The sequence below is a fragment of the Hippocampus guttulatus genome, chromosome 5 (assembly GCF_054856545.1).
Source record: "Hippocampus guttulatus isolate MCC_2025c chromosome 5, RoL_Hgut_1.0, whole genome shotgun sequence".
NCBI lineage: Eukaryota > Metazoa > Chordata > Actinopteri > Syngnathiformes > Syngnathidae > Hippocampus > Hippocampus guttulatus.
Window position 1 is genome coordinate 19,450,050 of NC_141265.1, and position 5,886 is coordinate 19,455,935.

At 45.0% G+C, this 5,886-nt stretch overlaps 1 long non-coding RNA gene across 1 annotated transcript; it reads right to left on the reverse strand.

Annotated features, from left to right (window-relative positions):
• Positions 1-729: 729 nt before the first annotated feature.
• Positions 730-4,012, reverse strand: LOC147205376 (uncharacterized). Its single transcript, XR_015101040.1, has 2 exons — positions 3,771-4,012; positions 730-1,034 (listed from the first exon to the last, which is right to left on the reverse strand). It is a non-coding gene; the product is annotated as an uncharacterized LOC147205376 (long non-coding RNA).
• Positions 4,013-5,886: the final 1,874 nt, after the last annotated feature.

A 5,886-nucleotide genomic window follows, 5' to 3' on the forward strand; every position in this document is an offset into this window, starting at 1 on the left:
TATAATACATGCTGAAGTGACGGGTGTCCATTAAGCAGAAATGAATGTTCTTCGAAGATATTTGGCACAGAGAGTGATAGGACGCAGACAAAACAACTTTTCAAGGCAGATAAAAATGACACCGCTGCGTCCCTGCATCTTATCAGAGTATCACATTTTGAAAAAAGGCATACAGCAGAAGGAAGAGCGATGCTGTAAAAGCATGTGCTTGTAAATAGAGGCGCCGTGCTTGTCCTTCAGAGCAGATTCCTCTTGCCCAGCCTAATTCATCCGCGCCGTCGCCTGATTTACAAAGTGTCGCCGGCGGGCAATCAGGGTGCCGCCTTTATCTCTACCTTGTCTGGCTAAATGAATTCCAAATGGCACGCTGCCCAGTTGTTTGTCATCACATTTGTTATCGCAGACAACCGGCGAAGCCCATTTTAAACAAACATAAATCCATGGAAAACAATCGCATGAACGTGATGCAGTGTAACCTTTTGAAATATCACGCGGGGCCATCACAAATCGGGAGCAGATGATTTCCTCCCCTTGCACTTGGAATGCAAAAATCAGACGGCCGCGTAAGTCATCTGGCAATGTATTCTTGTAATGTCACAAACTTGAAATACGGCAGGATAAGTATGCTCGTGTCCTGATGTTGGCACAGTGGTCCACTAAAGCGAACCGTGACTTAAAAAGTGCGACGGAACAGAACAGAGATACTCCCAGGAAATGAACACGTTAAGGACAAGGTTACAATCTCGGATTTTATTAGATCACGGAAGATTTCATCTGGAGGGTATGAAATGTAATAAGAAACTACATAAGCAACAGGGACTCAGAATCCAATATGAAAGAAGGGGTAAGTATTTGAACTATTTCAATGCTACTTTATACATTGGATTTAAATGGCTGCCTATTTCGAAATCAAATTTGAAAACTACCAAATAGTTTACATGACCGCTGCTGGAAGAGGTGAGACAGGCTCTCTTCCAGAAGAGTGGACCACTGCGGTGGAGGTGAGCCAAGAGACAGGCAAGAGGGTACGTCTTCTGGAAGAAAAGCGGAAAAGGAGACTTGGTGGACGGAACAGGCATATGATCGAGATGGAAAGAATGGATTCCACCTCCAAAATCCTTCCAGACTGAGCTCCATTTCAGTGAGCCGTCCCAGTTGCTGATACCAAATCACGATTGGGTGAATATTCAACTCCAAGTTATAATTGTCATTGCACAGTGAGAAAGCCTCCCCCCCCCCCCCCACCACCACCACCACCACATCGACTAGTCAGTTTCACCATCGACTAGTCAGCTCCAAGTTCCCATTGACCCTGAGCTGAATAAGATACGCATTCTAAGAAAAGGACGGATGGAGTTGTAAAATGTTATGTTATGATGACTTCAAGATGGTGCCGCGAGAGTGGCTTCTCTACTTTTTGCTCTTCTACTTTCTCCCTTTCATAACTTTGCTGCTGTAAATTGGGAATTTCTCCATTGTGAGACGAATAAAGGTTTTCTTATTCCTATTTTAAAATAAGAAAACACGGTCTACGAGGAACAACCATCACTCAACAGCAGAGATGTTCTGATCAGTAATTCTCAATATATAGCTTTGCTGCTGTGAATTGGGAATTTCTCCATTGCGAGACTAACAAAGGTTTTCGTATCTTATCTTTCCGCTGGTAGCTTAGACAGTGACTTGTATGACCCAACAACAATTCACTTAAGCGACCCCCTAAGAAGTTATCTCTGCTATCTCCCCACTTGCCATTTTGAACTCGTCAGGGCTTTTGAGGAGGTCAGGCAAAGAGAAATATTACGGTTCAGGGTACACGGTGGGTCAACAAAACAGTATTTATTTTACATCAGGCAGCCATGTTCCATTTAATCTGCTACGGCGAGTCAAGACAGTCTTTATAGTAGGATGCTCTTTGGACATTTTCTTCCTTGAATGATATGACTTTTGACCCGAATTACTGCAGTAATTCCGTGTCAAGTTTTAGTCCTCATGAATATTGAATCCATGAATGGCGTAAATGTCCCGCAAGGAGAAATTCGATTTACCGCTTTATGAAAAGATATGAGAGCGTGGGCGCTGTGCCGTGGTGCGGTACCAAAGAGCACTTTGGGGTTGGTGCTCTCTTTTCAACAAACCAGCCCCAATTTCTAGAATTTCGTTCATGGAAATGAAACGGGTCTCGCATTTAAGTGAAGTGATATGGTTACGGCCTTGCGTGGGAGGGAGGTGCAATCGAGCTCTCTCTTGAACAGCCAACACCGATTTCATCTAAAGACTTAAAAGATCATTTCTGTTGCAGATGCACCCAAGTATAAAACGTAGTGAACCGGTGTTCATAGTATACAACAAAACACGCTAACTTGTCACATCGGCTGACTTCTCCTGCTGTAACTTCAAGGAATATTCTTTCGTCAACGTTCTTCCTAAATCGTAACGCCCCCGCTGAGGCCGTTCCATCTTTTGGGCCCGGCCTGAAAGTTTGAAGACGATTGCTTGAAAATTGGGGCAAGACAACAAATCTTGAAGCGCATGGAGGAATGACGCCCTCTGCCAGGTCATCGTCGGTTTGCGGGGTTTATCGTTAAGATGATTTACGAGCACATCGGACTGTATCCTCCAATGTAATACGTCGCTATCCCGCCAGTCGCCATCCGAGTTAAAAGGTATTAGGCTTTGTGGAAAACAGAATGTTGATTCATGATAAGGGATGACCACACATGGGAGCTTCTGGAAATGAGCACAGGCGGCATTTCATGATTTGCATCGACGGGTCAGTGCACGGCAGGCTTTTTGTGCGGCTCAGGAGTGGCCCCGGTGGCTGTGAGAGGAGGTGGAACTAATCTCGTGACAGCAAAAGGGGTTCTCAGTCCGCAGGGTGCCATCACTCACCGGTGCATGCGGATGACACAAAAAAAGGCTCGTGGAGAGCACACGGGCGATGAGACAAGTCTGGAGGGCAAGGCGGCGTGACATTTTGCCGGGGCGGCGCGTCACTCTCGGGGCGCGATGCGCTTTCACCGCGGTTGCATCACGCCAGAATTCGTGATCACTCGCCGGAGAGCGATCCAACTCGGCGAGCCCACCCCCGCCCGCCCCAAAGCGACGCCTTGATATGTTAAACGCGGTGGCTGTCGCGGTTCTCTTCCCACTTTCGTTGTTATCAAAGAACAAAGATTCCATCTGTTTAGAGTCATTAAGTGACTGAAAATAGCTCGGCGTGACTAAAGGGACCACACTGAAACGGATACAATTGGGTATAATTAAATCTTGTTCAAGCTTCCACTGGTTGCCAATTCCTCGCTAGGCAGACGATTCCATTCGCCGAGCGGCTTTGATGACGCCGAATCAAACAGCGAGTCAAACAATCGAGCGGCGGCGTCCTTCTCTTCTGAATTTGTCAACTGTGAATTCCATCCGCGGCTTGAACGGATTCCGTTCATAAGCCGGATGTCTCCAAGGTCGTAAAAAGTATTTCGGAGAAAAATCAGCGCTGCAGCAAAGTCTCAGATCGGTTCTCCTTGTTTTGTTTGTTTTTGTGTGCTTTTAAGCTAACTCCAACTGCCTGTTATTTCATTTTGTATTTTTGATGTGAACCACAATTTGACGTCACATTGGCTTACAAAAGAAATAACAATGAGTAACGTTTTTCAATGTTCATCTTTCGATGATCAATCGAAAACGCTGAGAACAAACGACAGCCGGATTTTTAAGATCGCAATAGATCAAAGAATGATTGTCACTTGAAATCGGCGGCATCAATGCGGCAATACCTGTGATGAGATTTTGAATGAGGCGTGTCCAAACTCGGTCTCCTGCCTCATTTCCATCGCACTTGATTCAAATCATCAGGAACGTTCTCAGACTTCTTCAGAACTTGCTGATGAGCCCATCATTTGAACCGGGCAGGAGAGCGAGCCGTGAGGACTGCAACCTCACACGCCCGTGGTGAAGCATTTATTTTGGACAGCCGTTTATCAAGACGTAATCGTTATTTATTTATTTATTTTCTCGCGTGCAGTTTCTGCAATGTACCAAACCTCTCCGGGGGGCTCTTTAACCTGCTTTGCCGCGAGGCGTTGGCCATTCAAGCTTGAGCGTGCGTGGGAGCCAAAAAAAGCTCAAAAAGAATGCGAGAAGGACTCCATGCTGAGAACGCGGCTTCGGCTCAGGTTCACAAAGGGCGAGTAAACAAGTGAACAGAAAGAGCCATTGAGACGAGAGCCTCTGACAACACAACAGGCAACAAAAAGCCCGAGTTTAGCCTGGCTCCATATCAATAAATGATTACTGCTGCAGCGCGGCGAGCGTTCCAGTGTGATCCCAATTATGAACCAGAATAGCACACAGTAGAACGTGGGCCAGATTATCCGTCAGCACATCTACAAAAAGATCCCGCGGCGTCTGCTTCATTCAGGGCACGAGAAGAGGCGAGAGACAATTTGGGATTGTTTCATCAGGAGAACACGCTTGCTCATAAAGTCATGCGCGCACCAGTTTTATTTTTATCGTATGTTAGGTTTTGGTGAAGACTCCCGATATGAGCACTGAGAGTGGCTGGCGACCAGCCTTGGGTCACACCCGTCCCTCTCCCAAAGTTCACTGGGGTAGGCTCGGTTGTCAAAGAGTTTGTAGAACAGGTGCTAAAGTCGTGCCTGCGACAAAAATTTCAAGTCTGTGTGACTACCAAAAAAAAAAAAAAAAAAAGGATATTTATCAACTGTGCGCACACCTGACGGACCCGTAACAGAAATTACTGTATTTGCCCGATAATCCGATGCGCCTTATATATTGTGTTACCGTTTCTTTAAATTCTCATTTGAGTTGTTTTGATGTTAGTGTTCCCATGCCATCTAGTGGTGATTATTAGTAGGAACTAGAAGTCATACCTCGGTTTTCGACCATAACCCGTTCCAGAAGGCTGTTCAAAAACCGAAACCACACTCTTTAAAAAAAAAAAAACTTTATTGAACACGTCTGCTCACAATGGAACGTTACACCAGGAAGTGTCACCAGGAAGTGTCACTTCCTGGTGTAAGGAAGGCGAGAGGAGTCAAGCGGCGCATTCAAGTGTGCTCAGTTTGGTCGAGAACCGATTTTCGGTCGTAATCCGAGGCATAAAAAACTCGAAATGTTTGGTCAAAAACCGATTTGGTCGAGAACAAAGACGTTCAAAAACCGAAGTTTGACTGTAATTGTCACCTAAAAGGGCTTTGCCCGACCCTAATTGACGTGCATTTGCCAATAAACATTTAATCAGACAACTATTTTGCGAGCTCTGCACAACCATTGTGAAACAAAGATAATTCCAAAAGCAGAGTCAACTACTGACTAAACGAAGGAAGAAGGAGACAAGCAAGACTTTTAAAGGATGTGAGCCCACGAGGTTTGTGGGCCTTTTTGTTGAATCAATTGTCATCATAACTTTTGCCTTCCATTTATTGTGTTGTAATGCCATTTGTATTGATATATTTCATGTCCGTGTTTTTGGCCAAGCTTTGTTACAGCTGCAGCGGTTGTGAAGACGATATAAATAAAGCTGTATTGAATTGTATTGTATTCAATTTCGCTTAGCTCCATCTAGTGGATCCATAGCGCAACCGTTGCCTCTCTCTGTGTGTGTGTGTATGTGTGTGTGTGTGTATATATATATATATATATATATGGGCAGAGGGCAGCAATTTTAGCACAAGCAGGAAACTAGAAAGTGTTAAAATGATAATATGACCAAATTAAAATTCACTAGAAGGCAGAACAGGACGCTGGATGGAGATTGAATGCTCGCGGCGGTGGCAGCAGTGGCCATAATGTTCAGTGAGATGGGACTGAAAACTGTTTGTTAAATAAACCTGAAAAGCTCTGGGCATTCTATTTTTCCTATTAGTGTTT